We start from the raw sequence: 19,185 nt of genomic DNA on the forward strand, positions 1-19,185 counted from the left end.
TCTCTAACCTAAGACTCTTGGATTCATATAATGAAGATATAAATGATAAACCTTTGAGAGTGGTCTACTTCGAGTGATTATTGATAATTACAAGAATTTTCAAATTGTGCATGGTTTGAAAAATTGGAGGAAAATATATTCATTAGAATAATAGTTTAATGCAAGAGCCTTATCTCTAAGAAATTTCATCTGGAACTGGTCTTCCTCATTCATTGTAGCTATAATTAAAAAATGAAACTATCAGCATCATCATGCAAGACTGGTAAGTAGGTAAAAGGAAAGATTTGAAATTTTAAGAAATGGAGCTATTTAATATTTAACCTCTAAATCTAGATGGAGTTAGTGTTAGCATCAACCACAAATTTTTTTTTAAAATTAATTAATTAATGCAAATATAACTAGTATTAGAAAATAATAAACTGCGCACAAGAGAACACAAAACAAAAGGATTCAATGTAGTTCACCCAATCCCTCGGCTACATCCACCAACAACAACTCTAATATTATTATTATCTACTTATTGCAATTCACAATCTCTTATAGCTCAATACCACTACAAGAAGCTACAATATCATCATACATTATGAAACCCCTAATCCTGAGCCATTTTATACAAGATTTTTGCCTCCTACAAAATCAAGGCTAGAATAAGTTATCCAAATAAGAAAAAACTTTATAGAAAATGCCTTTTACAATAATAGAGTCATTTTTGGCTTCAACGGAATTGCCCCCAAAAATCCCCATGGGTTTTTTCCCCTTGACTCCACCTTATATTGCAACAAGGAGCATACTTGTGGTGTTCCCCAAGACCCTCTAAGGGATGCTACCCCTTGATCCCATCTTGGGGGTGCTTGCCCCAAGCACCTGTAGTAATAATCTTGGTGGGGACCATGCTAAAATCCAAGACTGATAAAGCTCTACATCACAATAATTTCCCACTTGTAGAGTGATCAAAATCCACACGAATAACCTGCCACTAAGAGAGTAATCATAGCACTTCTAAACTTGTAGCTCCTAATAGAATATCCAACCATCCTACACTTCATTGTTCTTTTATTATGTTCACTCAAGAAGACCAATCAAAGCTGAAGAGAAATTTAGCTTCTCCCTTTTCACTACCTTTGTAAAGATATCTATTGGATTATCCTCTATATGTATAATTTCCAACTTTAACTATCCATCATCCAAAACTTGCTAAATGAAATGGTACCACAACTATATGTACTTTGTCTTTGAATGTAGCACTAATTTCTTAGCAAGATTAATGAATCTTTGGCTATCTATAAACAAATAATTATCCCTTTATGTGTGTGCCAATTCTTTGAGGAAGAGCTGAAGCCCTATCATCTCTTTGGTAACCTCTGAAGCAATAACATACTTTTCCTCTGTAGTGCATAAAGCATTAACATTTTGCAATTGAGAAATAAAACTCATTATTGTTCCATACCAATAAATATATAATTTTTAGTACCCCACCTCATATCAATATCCCTTGCCAAATCTAAGTCAACATAGCCTTGTTAATCAATAGTAGAGCTCCCAAAAAGTAAACCATTACTTGATGTTCTTCTCTAATACCTAAGAATCTAATTAACTGCATTATAATGCTCTATTCCAAGTTGACTCATATACCTACTAACAATTCCCAGTACATGTGCAATATCTGGCCTATTACATACCATCACATATATTTAGCTCCTTGCAACTGAAGCATAAGGTATCTTGGACATTTTAGCCTCCTCTTTTGGTGTCTTTGTACACATCTCCTTAGACAATTTCAAATGACTAGGTAAACGAGAATTGATATCTTTAGCATTCTCTTTAGAGAAATATAGAAACACCTCAATATAATCAACCTAAGATAGTGTCAATTTTCTATCCTTCCCATCTTTACAAATTTTCATACAAAGGATTGTTTTTGTGACCCCAAATCCTTCATAGAAAATTAATGTTCTAATTATTATTTTAACCACTTAATGTGGTCTATGTTACACCCATCTATAAGCATATCATCAAGATATGATAGTGTAGTTGGCATCATCTAACCTCTTAAATTACACTCAATAGTCAGAATGACATCGAGTATAACCATCCTCATGCATAAAAATATTAAATTTAAGATACCATTACTGAGGTTCTTACTTTAATTCATTTGATTAGGATATAGGACTATTACAAAGGAATGCTAACCAATTACATAAAGTTAATTTAATACTTTTAACAAATCAAATTACCATAATTGAAAAATAAGAACAACACAAATATAAAAGATAGAAAGAGCAATGAGAGAAAGGGACACAACACATTTGATTTTGGAGTTCGTCCAGTATGGACTATGTCTTCGAGTCCTACTTCAATAGGAGGACTGATTTGATTAACTCCAAGAATATGGTACAGTGTTACAACTTCATTCCCTCAAAAGCATAGTAGCATCATTTTGGTGTGCGGGACTAAAAAATGTCCCCCTAGCAAATTCTCTCCAAGCTTAGCAATTCTAAATTCTTCATTTATTCAATGATCTCCAAAAGGGTCCTAAACTCCCCTTTTATACAAAAAAGGCCTAAAATAAGGCTATAAAAAAATATTATAATTTTAGGGCCTTCAACTAATTACCCTTCAAAAAAACCCGTTAGATATTTTAAATATTTGGCTATATGCAATTATGGGGTTAAAAATAATAAACACATAACCATATACCTTAATTAAATTTAGGTGGGCGGGTTTGTTTTAACAATAAATAACAACCACTATAGTTAAATTTTTGAGTGCATGAATAGCACAATGAAATTAACCCTTTTACAAGGGCACCAATGAGAGGTTACAACCCTGTTGATGGCCCTTTTTAACTCTCAATTTTCAGCAAGATAAGTCAAATGGCTTGTTGGTCATAGGTTTGACCCTGCAGACCTGTAGACCACTGAATCAATTATTTTGCATGACATTTTTTAAAAATATTTTTTTTGATTTTCTAATTTATATTTTTTTTTTGTGGCACACCATCCCAAACTTTGATTGGGCATCATTTTCATGTACAAACTCCATTTTTAATGAAACAAATGTCATCAAAGAGCTCTCAACAGGACCTTCGATCTGACGCTGACTTTGACTGATTTTGGGGAGTTTGAAAATTTTCCCTTCTGACGACTTCTATACCAAAATTTGACCAAACTTTGACAAGTCGTAACTTGAGCATACATACTCCATTTTTGCTCGTTCGAATTGCATTGGATCTAGAATTTTGAGAACTTTAAACTAATGTCGATTGTTGGAGTTTTGGAGTTAGTTCAATTTTTTATGAAAATATCCCCTAGATCATTAATCCATTTAAAATTTTCAATTGGAACACTAACTAATCCTTACCTTTGACCTTGAATCCTTATGGCTCTACCATATTTATTTATTCATCAAAATCTCCATCAATAATTATATTTTTAACATCAAGCTACTAGAAATAAAAATCTTTAGTAGCCACAATACATAAAATAGTGTGAATAGAAGTTATTTTAACAACATGAGAAAATATCTCATCAAGTTCAATGATTTTTTTCTTCGAAAATCCATTTATCACTTACCTGGCTTTAAAGCTTTTCTTATTTCCATCCTCTTCTTTCAACATATAAACCCATTTATTCTCTAAATTTTTTTTCCTATTGGTGGTTTGCATAAATCACATGTCTTATTTTTTAGCCAGGGGTCTATTTCTTCTTTCATTGTAGACTCCCACTGAATCTTTATATCCACCTACACAAATTGGTCATAACATTTAGGATCATCGGCATTTCTTTATAAAATAGAATACAAGGAGGGAGAAAATCATTTTGGAGGTCTACTTAGCCTTGTTGATCATCTATATTCATAAGGGTGTGTTTTATTTGTTGTTGTGATTGGTGTAGAGCATTGGGGACTAATAGGACATCATCTTTTGGAGTATCATCTAGCACTACATATTCACTTTCTTTGTTTTCATGCTTCTGCAATAGATATTTTGATGACACTTTCTCATTGAATATGACATCCCTACTTCTTATAATTTTACATTTTTCAAAATCCCAAAGCCTATAACCAATTCATCAATTCCATATCCAATAAATACACATTTCTTTTATTTTTCTTTTGGTTTGGTTGTATTTTCAAAATCTACATGTGCAAAATCTTTACAACCAAAGCTTTTGAGAAAAGAATAACTAACCTTCTTACATGTCTATGATTTCTTTATAATACCACAACCCAAAGGAGTAGAGGAACATCTATTGATCAAATATATAGAACTTTTGAGAGCAACCTTGTCCTAAATGTTTAATGGAATCCCAACATGTAACCTAATGCTCTTTCCATGCTCCATTATTTTCCTACACATGTGTTCAACCACTCTATTTTCCTATGGAGTCCTAGGAACATTTTTGTTTCTATGAATACCATTAGTAGAAAAAAAAAATCTTCAAATTCTTTATTGCAATACTCACCACCATTATCAGCTCTAAGACATTTTATCTTTTACTACTCTCATTCTCAACCAAGTATTTCTATTTCTTAAAACTTTCAAACACATTAGATTTTTATCTAAGGAAAGAAATCCATACTTCTCTAGTTTCATCATCAATAAATGAAACATAATAATTATATCCACCAAGGGAAGATGCTAAATCTAGTCCCCATACATCTGTATGCACAAGCGCTAATTTCTCATCTTTATTTTCCTTCCCATTCTTCACAAAAATAACTCTCATTTTTTTTTCTATACACACAACTTTAATAGAGATCCATGTTGATACATTTTAAACCTGGGAAAAGTTTCAATGAATGAATCAATTCATTCCTTCCTCACTCTTGTGTCATAGCATTGTTTTAGAATCCACAATAGCTATTTGTTCTCCTTGGTCAACTATAGAAATTTCTCCTAAACATTAATTTTTCTCTTAAACAATTAAAGTAGAAGGAACAATATGACATGTACAAAGATATAAGGTGCCTACTTTCACACCTTTTTTCTACTACAAGGGATCTGGTTGAACCTTATAGTTTTTATCATTAAAAGTAACTATGAAACCCTCATCACCCAGTTGCTCTACTAAAATAAAATTCCTACATAGCCTTGCAACATGTCTTAGCTATTGTAGTAGCTAATAATTCTCATTTTGCAAATTAATTTTAATTTTTTCATTTCTAACAATCTAGAAAGGTTTCTTACCCCCAAATAAACAATCCCTAAATCCCCTTGTACATAATCAATAAAATAACATCTATGGGTAGTAGCGTGAAATGAAGTCCCAAAATCTAAAGCCCATGAATCATCAACACTCTCTAAAGAAAAAAGCAAAGCATCATCTTTGGATTTATTACTTGCCACATTTGCCTCCTTGTTCCCTTCTTGTTTTTCCACTTCATTCTACTTTTGATTCAAAAAATATTTCTTCTTATGTATTGGTTTTCCATAGTACAAAAAATCTCTCAGTCATCTAGATTGAGACCTCTTTCCCTTTAACTTTTCTCTTGATTTAACATGAATTATAGAATTGTTTCCTCTTTCAGTCATTTTGCTTCTGGTTTCTACATTCAAAAAACTACACAATGTAGATCCACATGATGTTTTCCTACAATTTTCCTCACTCAAAATTATACCAATCACATCATCAAATTTTAGATCATTAGATCCTATAACAAAATTACTCACAATAATTGCCAAGCCATTCTAACCTTCAAGAAAAGAACACAAAATAAAGAGAGCCCTAATTTCTTCATTAAAATTAACAATCATAGTAGATAACTAAATCATAACTATATTAAACTCATTTAAATGATCTACAAAAAATCCACCTCTTTCCATATTCATATTAATTAAATGCTTCATGAGAAATACCTTATTTGAAGTAGAGGGATTTTAATACTTTTTTACTAGGGTGTGCATCAAATCATCTACCATATTAGCTTTTTATATATTAAATGCAATCAATTATTCTTGGAATAAATGACTAATACCAAGTCCCTTTGATCCAAAATTTCCCAATCATCATCAGTCATAATAGTCAATTTCTTGGTATTTCCTTATAATGGTCACCATAAATACTTCTAATAAAGATAGTCCTACATTTTCATCTTCCATTACTAAAAGTTCTTCCCATTAAACTTCTCAACCTTCAACTTACCCCCATCTACCATTTCTACCACTTAGTCTTGAGACTCCCTCTCAACTGTAAGACCTTCCTACAAATGATAGCTATTAAGAAAATGATGACACATTGCATTGATACCACTTGTTATGATTAACCATAGAAGGAAATAACAATTACATACAAATATAATCAATATTAGAAAATAATAAATCACATATAAGAGAATACTGGACACAAGAATTCAATATCATTCACCCAATCCTGAGGATACATCCAACAACAACAAGTCCAATATTATTATTATCTAGTGATTACAATCTACAATCCCTTACAACTCAATATCACTGCAAGAATATAAAATATCATCACACAATGTTTAATCCCTAACCCTAAGCCATTTTATACAAGCTTTTTGTTGTTTAAAAAATTAGGGCTAGAATAACTCGTCCAATAGAAGAAAATAGTAGTTGGTATCTTTTACAAGAATAGTATCATTTTTTTACTTCAAAACTCCTTTAGAGTGCTACTCTTTGACCCCATCTTGGGGATGCTACCCCAAAACCCCCATACTAATAATCTAGAGGAGGCAACCGTGTTGATGAGTAGGAGCATCCCGGGTGTAAGAGAAATCTTGCATCAACTAAAAATATTTCATTTATGTTGTTTGAATAAGGGTTGTTTTAATACAGAGTTGTTGTCTGTGGAGGATTTATAGTTAGTAAGTCAGTCATACGAGCTCATAATGTCCTAATTTTAGAGGTGGATATTTATCTTGGATATATCAACCTACCAATTGAAGTTTAGTGGCATATCATGCATATTCATAGATTTATTATAGATTTTTGGTTTGTAATTTTTGTATATAGACTTCAGGCTCACTATTGAAGGCCTAAATATGCTCAGATGAGGCCCAAAAATATGGAAAGTGGGCACTTGCATGAATCCAAGTCTATAGATCAGAAGCTGAGGTTTTTGAAAAGTAGTTATAATAGCCAATTAGAGCAACAGTTACAAAATTATGGCCTTCAAAATTTGGGCCAACTAAAACTTCAAAAATAAATGTAAAAAATGTATTTGGCCAATAGTATATGTATTTTTAGGGTATTTTGGCCCTACATATTAAGTTTTAGTGCCTAGAACCTTCTTAGGTGGCATAAAATTGCCTATTTAAGGAATGCCCAAACATTGTCTAGGACAAATTTAGGTGATAGTTCATCGCTTTGTCTTGTGGATTACTATAATTAAGGTACCCATGTGGGTTAGCATATTGTAATTCTAAATTTAGTTATTTCATAACTACGATGATAATAAGAAGCCCATATTTTCTTCTTACAAATTTTTGTTGTTTCCTTGTTTCTATTATGTGTTTATCATATTAAGGGGATCACCATTCATCTAGTGGTATCAAAGCTAGGGCTCCTAATTGTGTAAATAGATCACCAACTATGAGGTAGTTTCACCTATACCATGGTTTATGATGAGTGTTTAACAGATCACTGATTGTGAGGCAATTTGCACTATGATTTTAGTAAAAGCACAAAGATGCCTCCATGAAGAGAATTTAGTGAGAGAGTCATAGGTGTTACACATAAGGGATTTAGAGCCCTACAAAGACAAATACAAGAATTAAAAGAATGAATCTTGTTGTAGGAGATTACGAAAGTGGGAATGAAAGAGAAGAAGGAAATGTAGATCAAGTGGTAGAAGATGAATTTTTAAACCCAGAAGAGGAAAATATTTCTAAAGTGATTTTCAAGATTAGAAAAAGACCTAAGTTTGATGTTCCCATATTTTTTGGGAAATATTAACCCAAAGGAGCTAATCAATTGTATCAATGAATTGAAAGAGTACTCCAAATATGAAGATATTGAAGATCTAGATAGGGTCAAGTTTACAAAGGCCAAACTGAAGGGTTACACAAAGATCTAGTCATAAGAGATCTAGTTGGAGAGAAATAGTAAAGGAAAGGAAAAAATCATCAGATGATACCAGTTGATAGGTAGATTGAAGAGACAAATCATTCACATAGATTATGAGCTAGATCTGCTAAAGAAAATGCAAGGGTTGAAGCAAGTAGGAAGATCCATCCAAGAGTATACTAAAGAGCTCTACGAAGTTCTCACTAGAACCAAAAATGTAGAACTTGATATGGAGAAAGTTGCCTATTATCTTAATGGGTTAAAGCTAAGCATTCAGAATGATTTGAGCCTGGTTTGAATGACTAGAATTGAGGAGGCATACTAGTTTTCCCTAAGAGAAAAGGAGAAGTTGAGTAAAAATTTTCATAACAAAAATATGGTATAGGTCATGATGAAAGACCTAGAAAATGATCTTATGGAGGCTGAAATGGTGATTAGAAGAACAAGGATGTGGTAATAAGTAGTAGTTAGAACTAGAGAGGAAATAATTCCAATCATTTCCATGATCAAAATAATACAGATCAAAAAGGAAGAGGCAAAGGACAAGTATCTACAAGAGGAGGCTTTTGTGGGAATTTTTTTCACTATGGAGAAGAAGAGCATAAAGAATTTGAGTGTTCCCAACACCAAGGAATGATAGATTAGAGAGAAAAACATGAGGCCGGAGTTTCACATATTGATGAAGGTGCTAGATCATCACATTCTAAAGATGCTAATAGAGGAGAAGTCCTAGTTAATAGAAGAGTCCTACTAATTGGTGAGAATGAACCTGTTTAAAGAAGGAGCTTATATTAGACAAGGTGCAAATGTGGAGATAAGTGTTGTGATGTGATCATTGATGGTGTAAGTACTAAAAATCTAGTGTTAGAAATGATTGTGAAAAAGTTAATTATGAAGAGGTAAAAAAATCCTCATCCATACCATATTGCTTGGGTTTAAGATGGCCACAAGGTCATGGTTAGTGAGAAATGCTCAATGAAGTTTGAGATTGGAAGCTACAAGGATGAGGTGCTTTGCAATATCATACCAATGGACATATGTCATATGTTGCTTAGTAGACAGTGGCATTTTGACAGGCATGTTCTACATGATGGGTGAGAAAATACCTATACTTTGACAAAGGATGAAGTGAAACATAAGTAGAATCCATTGAAGGAGAAAGAAGAAAAGGTATGTAGTGCTGCTAGAATATGTTTTGTTGATGGAAATGAGTCTCTCAAAGGTATGAAGAATGAACATGTGTGTTTTTCTATAATTCCACTAGATGGTAAAGAATAAGTAGAGGAGGTACCTATAGAAGTTGCAAATGTGTTGGGAGAGTTTCCTGATATTGTATCAGACAATGTACCTGATGGATTACCCTTATTAAGGAAGATCAGTCACCAGATGGATTTGATTCAAGGAGCCACTTTTCCAAACAAGGCAGTGCATAGAATGACACCAATAGAAAGTGAAGAGTTGAGCAGAAAAGTTCATGAGTTATTGCAAAAAGGGTAGCTTTGAGAGAGGTTGAGTCCATGTGTTGTACCAAAAATATTAAAATCAAAGAAGAATAGACAATAGAGGATTTATAAAAATTTGAGGGCTATCAATAAGCCCACAATCAAGTATAGATTTCCATTACCAAGGATGGATGATATTATGGATTGTTTGAGTGGAGCTGCATATTTCACAAAGATAGATCTAAAGAGTGGATACCATCATATCCACATCAAAGAAGAAGATTAGTTGAAGACTATTTTCAATAAAATGGAAAGACTATATGAGTAGTTAGTCATGCCTTTTGGGCTAACCAATGCATCGAGCACTTTCATGTTGCTCATGAATGAAGTGCTGAAGGATTTCCAGGGTAAGTTTGACATTGTTTACCTACATGATATTTGATCTTTGGTAAGACATTGGAGGAGCATTTTTTGCATGTTCAAAAAGTGTTTGATAAGTTGATGGAAGAAAAGTTGCTACCAAACCCAAAGAAGTGTAGTTTTGTGAAGAAGGAGTTGGTGTACCTGGGATTTCTAGTTTTAGGAAAAGGTCCAAAATTAGACCCAAATAAAGTGAAGGCTATTCTTGAATGGCCTAATCCAAAGAGTGCTATAGAGGTGAGATCTTTTAATGGACTTGCTAGTTTTTGAAGAAATTTCATAAGATGTTTTGGAAATTTTTGTGGAACCTTGGCTGAAACAATGAGAATGGATAGGAAGGAAATTAAGTGGACTATAGGACTAGATAAGAGTTTTAATCTTTTGAAATAGAAAGTTAAAAAGAAGCCTATTTTATCACTTCTATATTTTAACAAAGGTGTTTCAATTACATTGTGATGCTAGTGGTACTACAATAGGAGTTATTTTGAGCCAAGAAGGTAGACCTGTTTCTTATTTCAGTGATAAATTGAATAATGCCAAAATAAAATAAAATATTTATGGTCAACAATTGTATGCTATACTTCAAGCATTGAAGAAGTGGAGAAATTATGTTCTTCTTAAATATATTTTTTATATACGGATCATCAAGCATTAAAATATTTGAATAGTCAAGGAAATTGAACCCAAGGCATTTAAAGTGGGTTGAGTTTTTGGAAAGCTATACATTTATTTTGAAACACAAGAGTGGGAAATATAGTAGTATTTCTAATTAAGGTTGTGGGTTCAATGAACTCATTAATTTGTATCTAGAGGATCCTGATATTGGTGAAGCATGGAAGGCTTTTATATAACCTATTACTCTTGACATGAAAAATTGATTGTCTTTATAATCCAAGATGACATGTTATTCAAAGAGAGCCAGTTGTGCATTCCAAGGAGTTCAATGAGAGAGAATCTCATCAAGGAATTTAACCAAAGTGGAGGATTGGTTGGATACTTTGGGAGAGATAAGACCATTTCTTTGGTTGCAGAGAATTATTCTTGGTCATAGTTATAAAAAGATACAAAGAATTTTGTGCAGAGTATGTTAGATGAAAAAAGGAGTGAAAGAAAAATGAGGTTGTATCAATGATTACCTATACCAGATAAGCCATGGGAGTCTATCAACATGGACTTCATTATTGGATTACCAAGTACTCAATGAGGGCATGATTCTATTTTTGTGGTGGTTGACAAGTTTTCATAGATGGCATATTTCAGTCCCTGCAAGAAGACTAGTGACACTATTCATGTGACAAATATTTTTGTAAGAGAAGTGGAGACTACATGGTCTACCAAATAGTATAGTTTCATATTGAGATACAATTTTTTTTGGGTGTTTATGGTGTATATTGCAAAAGAAATTGAAGAAAATTTGGAAGTTTAGTTCATCACATCATCCACAGACTAATGGACGAATACAAGTTATGAATAGAAGTTTGGAAACTAGAAGTTGTGAATGCAATAATTATGTCAATGTGAGTGCTTTTAAATCACAATTCCATATTGTATATGGGAGTAGTACCAGAAATGCTTCTGAATTGAGGTGGTTGGATAAAGGAGAGATAAGTAATGTTGAAGCAAAATAATTCACCAAACATTTGAAGAATAGTCATGAGGAGGTGAGGAAGCACATTACAAAGATGAATACAAAGTATATGCCTAAGGAATATGTGAAAATGAGGTATAAGGAATTTCATATTGGAGATGAAGTCATGGTTCATTCAAGAAAGGCTCATTTTCTAGTGGGTATGAATAATAAGCTAAAAATGAAGAAGTTTGGACCATGCAATATAGTGAAAAGGTATGACTCTAGAAATTCCTATGAAGTGAAGTTTCCTTCTAAATTGAATATTTCACTAGTATTTAATATTTTAGATTTGACAAGGGTTTATGAAGGAGGTAACAATGATGAAGTTGTAGAAGTCTGATGGAGTATTCTACTACCTAAAAGGAGATTGAAGAGATATTATATAGTTGTGTTGGAAAAAGTAAAAGGAACATAACTTATGAATAATAATTGATCAAATGGAAAGGAAGGACTATAGAAGATCCATCATGCCTACCAAGGGAGGATGTTTATCATCTTGATTTTTTTCTACACACCTAAGACATGGTGGGTCACTTCTCAAATTACCCTGGGTGTCTAATATAGTAGCATCCTATGTGTAAGAGAAATATTACATCAACCAAAAATATTTAATTTTAGTTGTTTGAATAAGGGTTATCTTAGTGTAAAGTTTCTATCTATGGATCCTTTCTACTTAGTAAGTCATCCATATGAGCTCAAAACATTTTAATTTCAAAGTTGGATATTCATATTAAATATATCAACCTACTAGTTGACATTCAATGCCATATAATGTGCATTCATGTATTTAATGTAGATTTTTGGTTTGCAATTTTGGTTTATAAACTTCAAGCTCACTATTGAGGACCTAAATGTGTCTGAATGAGGCCCAAAAACTTGACAGATGGGTGCTTATGCTAATTTGATCCTATAGATAAGATGCTGAGGCTTCTAAAAAGTGATTATTATAGACATTCAGAGTAATAATTTGAGAGTTATGGCCTTTCAGACTTGGGCCAACCAAAACTTCAAAAATAAATGTCAAAAATGTATTTGGCTGACTATATATGCATTGTTAAGGTCTTTCAGCCCTAGGTATTAAGTTTGAGTATCTAGAAACTTCCTAAGTAGCATAAAATTGCCTATTTAAGAAATACTCAAAGATTGTCTAAAATAGCTCTGGGTGATAGTTCATAGCTTTGCCTTGCAAATTATTATAATGAAGATGCCCATGTTGGTTAACATATTGTAACTCTAAATTTTGTAATTCCACAATTGTAGTGATAATAAGAATCCCATATTTTGTTATCACAAATTGTTTTATTTCTTGGTTTTTGTTATGTGTTTATGTTGTTAAAGGGAGTGCTCTTCATCAGGTGAACTTTGAGTCTGATAAGGCTCCACATCAACACTTAAATAATATTATTACATGATAAAAATATATATCTACCTTATATGTCAGGGGACAATCTTAGCATTGTACCCTCTTAAAATGGATACACTTTCCTTTTAAGAATGTTGAGCTCCCTCCTCTTTATGGTTCCCTCTTCAAATGATGGATATGTTCATGCTCACTATTCTTTTAATCCTCTTCCTCTTCTTTCTTCCATCTTTCCACCTAATCTCTCTGGCATCTACCTAGGTCTTTATGCCACCTAGGACTTGTCCTATTGGGTAAGGTCAACTAAGGTTGACCTAATCCTCCAAGGTAGACATAGTCCTCTACTATGTCAACCTATGTTGACCTATTCCTTGACATTTCTAGATCTTAGGGCCTAAAAGTCCTTAAAGGTTTAATTAGTTTATGACCATTATCTAGTTGGCTTGTATTATTTCCCCACCTAAAAACCCATATATAAGGAGACTTGGAGGCTTAATTTTTGAATCTAATGAACATCATGCATCTCATTCTCGAGATATTCTATCTAGTGAATATATCTAAGCCTTTTTTAAGTATTCAAGCAAGGATATTTTATCTATTATTGCAAAATCCTTTGTGAGTATTTCCTATTGAAGATCTAGTGTTTGTTAGCCATAAATGAAGGAGATCTGCATTGAAGCATTTCTCCTCTTCATTGATGCATATCCATATCCATGGCACCATGAAGGAGTTATGATAGGTCCATCACAAAGTGTGGAGATATCCTACATTTCTAATTCAAGATCTACATTACATACACATTACATACATATAGGAAACTTAAATCCTAAAATTTAGCTTGTTCTTGCAGTCCTTTATATTTACATTTCACATTTATGGTTAATTCCTTAATCTTGGGTGTGGCCAATTCAATCCCTCATCAAACCCCAACACCCAAACCTTTCTTTTCGACGGTGATTCATAGGTTGGGATAAAAAAGAATTGTATATTTGGAATCTATAGTTTACAATCTTTCTAGAGTTGTTAGTTTTTGAGTCGTAGGCTACATCAACCTAGTTGTAGGATGTCCTTCCATGTCAACCTAGTCCTTCAATCTGAATTTCTAGGGATGTTTCTAGGTTTTGTTTAATTTCACATTCACATTATCCTATTAAGAGCCAAAGAGAGGATATTTCATTGTATTGCATTCGTTTTTACAATACTAATTTAGTATGAGTGACCTTCTTACTTTGGGTCCTAGCTAATCTAATTCATATCATAAATGTAATCATACTTCAAAATCCACCTCTTTACCTCTCATAGACATAATTTAATAGCTTGGTACCCCATAAAGTGGAGGCCTACATCCTGTTAAAGTGCTTCTATTTCACCACTGAACATTTTTGTGAACCCATTGTGAGCCACCTATCTTTTTGGTTTTGGATTATTTTGCATATATATTCTAGTTAAATTTGATGTTCTCTACTTTGGTTATATTTCAATAGGCTTTCCTTTTGTGATCTCCTTTTTTATGAGCATATTTATATGAATCTCTACTTATAGCATTCATGTTAGGAGAATTTGTAGATTCATGGGTTCATTTGATGATTCTCACATTTTTCTCATGATATTAGCCCTATCATGTAGCATAAATCTTCACACTCATCTCATGATGAGTGTGATTCTTGAAGAGTTCCTCTGTTTGTGAATTTATAGGCTTTGTAGTGAATTTGATAAATTGGAAACTGGGCTTGCTCAAGAAAATCAATATCCTGATAGTGTTGCTACCATTGAAGTTCTTTAAAAGCTCATTGATAACAATCATACTAAGTTTTATATCTTGTGTGGTATATCTCACCCTTTTAATACTCATTCTAATTCTTTGACCAAATGTTCTCAAGAGTTAAGATATACTACTCTTTCAATTACCATTGAACTTTCCATCCCAATTTCTACCACTCTTTCTAGCATACCTATCTATATTTTTCCTCTTATGACTACTTCTACACAAAATTCCACTCCTTTAAGTGCTAGTCTTCATATTCTTTCACTTCCTATGAGTGTTTCTCCTACTTCCATTCCTTCTTCATTACCTTCATATAATGCTATTTCATTTACTTATTTAAACCCTTTACCCATTGCTTTTAGTTTTCCACCGAGATTCTTACATATTCCTTCCACTTCTTATAGATTTACTAATCCATCTAGTATGCCTATGGTTAATAGCCTATCTTCTAATCCTATTATTACTACCTTGGCTCAAACCCTCTCTTCTTTACAACACCAACTTTCTCATTTAACCCAATCTAAGTACAATATTCCTTCATATGATGTGGAAAATAATTTTAAAATAGATATCCTTCATGTGATTATTACACAACATGTTAAGGTACCTCCTCTTAAGACTTATAATTGTAAGGGACATCGAGTAATTCATGTTAAAACTTCTCAAACTATATGTAGTGATGTTTCTGATGAATATAGGCTTATGAATAAGTTGTTTGCATGCTCCTTTAGGGATAGAGCACTGCAATGGTATTATTCTCCATCTCCTTATTATATTAATTCTTTTTAAAGTCTTTCTAATTCTTTCATCCAACAATTTTAGAATAATATTGGTCCACAAGTTTCTTTAACTAATTTAATGCATTGTAAGAATAATTTTGAAGAGAAAGTTACTAAAATATACTAGTACATTTGACCCCATTTTTAGACCAAACTTTTTGACCATCTAATAAAATGGGGTCAAATTGGTCAAAATATGGAAGGCAACACTGTTTTTTTAAATACAATCTTGTGTTGGTCAAAATTTTGACCAACATAGGCTCACACTATAAATACAAGCCCATGTTGGTCAAAATTTTGACCAATACAGGCTTACACTATGTCAAAAAAACTTAAAAGCTCTTTGCTACCCAATTTCATTCTTATGTGACTGGAAGATAGCTTGTGCATTTAATTTTTTCCTCATTGCATATTGTGGTGCTAGGATTATATGCAGCGGTAGGGTTTGAGGATTACATGCCAACAACATTTTATAGCTTCAATGCAAATAGGGTTTGAGAGCTTCACTAATGCAACCTCCAGAATAGTAAGGGTTCTTACCCTTCTATTCTTCATTAGAAACACAAAAATTTTAGTTTAATCCAATGGCTTTGCTCAATCATATAATTTTCAATCGTTTAATGTTTAATGTCGATCATATGAGCCCTGCCCTACTATCTATCATGGCCCCAATTGAGGCTTTCATAAAAAATCTGCATCACTCACACTATAGTAAAAGTTACCCAACCATAGCCTATAGTTCCAGTGGGGTAGTGCTAGGGTTAATAATGGTTGGGCCCCATAGAATTTTAGGAGCTCCTAACTTGATTATTATGCAGAGTCACTCATATGACTGGTGAACTGACCTTGTTGGAAAACTGTTGCTGCTAAATTTTCCCTTCCAAAGTTAAAAGAAAAAAGTTTGGCTCATATGAAATAGAATTTTTAAGAAACTAGATGGTATGCTCAGACCATATTAGTTACTAGGATGAAAGCATGCTCGAACCATTTCTTGGATAACTTTCCTCGGTCACATAAACTTCTGGATAACTATCTTCCCCCTCTCGACATTTGAGGTCCCTAATTAGATGCTCAATATCTAATGCCATAGAATTTTAGGGCCACTAGCTGGCATCACCACATTCCATATGAGATCATTTGAAAATAGGGAGATCTCAAAAAAAAAATGATTTTAGAGATAATGAAAATAAATGTAAGTACTTCAAACTTATCATAAGAAGGAAATCACTTATTATTTTCTTTTTTATGTTATAGATGATTTCAACTTTCAACTTCACCAAAAGACCAAGGATCCATTGAAACATTTCACTGTTTTGAATACAACTAGAGTCAATATATTCTAGGTTTAAATGTGTCAAATTATAGCAATAAGATTTTTTTAGATACACTGCTGGATATTTTTTATTCAATAGTTTGAGTTTGTTGATAAGTTGTCCTTCTCTAATTTATTTGGGTAGAATTATAGAGCACATTCTGAATATCTAATCTACTATTCTGTAGACTTCAAACCCCTGTATTTTATAGTTGAATGTCCCTAAACTTTTGAAGCACATTTTATTCTATCTCAAAACTTCAATATTGCTACATCTATAGGAAATAGTGAAGTCCAATCTTGAAAATAAAACTTCAATTTAAGCCCAAAATATAAAGCTAATGCCAAATTTGGCTATACAACTAGTTATCAGAATCGTCATTATTTAGCACATATTTATAATCTAGATATTTTGATTTTAGCATGTCTCTATGTATCAGGTAATATTAGTGGCAGAGGAATCATAACAAATCAATTGTTTAGTAATTAACATACGTCTTTACATGGAAGTCAAGATGGATTTATGCTTAGGTCAAACAAATTTTAGTAAGCTGAATTTCATCCATTATATAGATTCCTTATCAAATATTTGGAAATCACATAGCACATCTTGTTAAAATGGCATTTGATGAATCCAAACAAAAAATTCCCTTCAAAATCTATTCTCTCTATTTTATTTTGAGATGAGGAATGTTGATCATTATCTTAACAAGAGGAGCCTAACTATGAGTAATTTTGCATAATAACAACTTATTTTGTCTAGGGCTCCTTTTATCTCTATGGTAAGTTTACACCTTTGATCCCCGCTTCACTAGATTGAAATTGCAAGCAACACATTCTAGGGTCACTGTATGGAAGCTAATATAATGCAATAAACTCAATTTCCAAGATAGCTAGCCATTAATGTGGAAGCCTAATTTCTCCTCACTTCTAAGATTGGAATAACAACAAATTTATTATTGAGCACAACACTTTACATGTTATAGATTCTTTTTTATCCATTGATACTTGTAACTAGTCTCCTTAGGGGAAGTGGCTATATACACATCATTTAAAACATATAAACCATTGGCATGATAACCATTTGCAATTAGTTTGTATTTACAAGCTATTTAGTTTTACTAAACTAGGGCAATGCATTAGCAATGAGTAAGATTTTTGATAGTTATCTTCATTTTACACCAAAGGTTTAGTGTTCAAGCATGTAGCAATTCACAGTTTTTATACTATTTTAATTTTTTTAAACTATTGTTAATAGAACTAAAATTGAGTCGTTCATTCATAAATTTGTATTCTACAACTCTTTAAAATAGTTTATTTTTATTTAGAGGTTTCCCAAGCTACTATGCAATATCATATTTGTAAGCTGCAATATTGATTTATTTGTCAATAACAACCAATTGGTTAACTCAATATCATTCTTGAGTTAAAAGCCACCTTCATAGTATAAACAATAATTTGGATGCATGTTCACCTTTTTCCTATCTTATAGATCATGAATAATTTGTGTTTTTATTCTTTTTTGTTCCTTAGATGGGAATTTATTCTTTCTTTTTCTACTACAAATAATGAAGAGGATGAGTATTTTACTCTTTTTTCTTCCATGCAAATATTGACTATGAATACTAGTTTACTCAACTTTGGAAACCTCTCTGAAACAAAATTGCAGGAAGAAAAATCGGGAGCAAAGCCTAATTTGGTTGATATGCATTGAACAAGGATTTTGGAGTAAGGGACTATACAATATTGCTTGCTTAAAGGTGTGGTTTTAGAAATTTTGGTTTGAAATGTGTTTCTTTGGATTTGCTTAAAATTTCTAATAATTTATCATTATAGAAATGAGAATCTCAAACAAAGAGTTCCAAAGTACTTGAATTATTTTCTCCTATTAGGGATCTTGAGACTTGAGGTTTGAGGTCACTAACATGAGCTTACCCTTAAAGGTTTGGATGTTTAGTAAAACTTTGATGGGGATTGCTATCTCAAACCTTGAAATACCAAGAAATTTTTTTGCTTAGCTTTAACAGGGTATGGGAACATGAATTTTTTTCATAAAATTTTAAAGTTTTCCTTTTTTCCATGTTGAAAGTTGGTTGCTGTAGGGGACTTTAGGACATCTCTGAGATAGCACGGGGATGTTGGGGATGGGCTTGCATCCCCTTTTGATTTCCCAATGAGGAGGATTCCTAGGAGACATCCCCTAGGGGCAAGAAGGAGGATGTGTTGTCCCTATCCTTAGGACATCCCCTTTCACAAGACATAGTATAAAACATTGGAAGGATCAACCTTAAGAAAAATTTCAAAATAGTTCATGGGATACCCAAAGAAAATTGTATCAGAAGATTCCTAACAATATGGTAACAACACAAAGTGGCTAAAGATTGCTTTCGATATTCAGGTCCAATCTATCTCTTCACCAATTAGATTAAATGATTCTACAAATTTGCA

The sequence above is a fragment of the Cupressus sempervirens genome, chromosome 5 (assembly GCF_028749045.1).
Source record: "Cupressus sempervirens isolate cs-2001-9-10 chromosome 5, ASM2874904v1, whole genome shotgun sequence".
Classification (NCBI taxonomy): domain Eukaryota; kingdom Viridiplantae; phylum Streptophyta; class Pinopsida; order Cupressales; family Cupressaceae; genus Cupressus; species Cupressus sempervirens.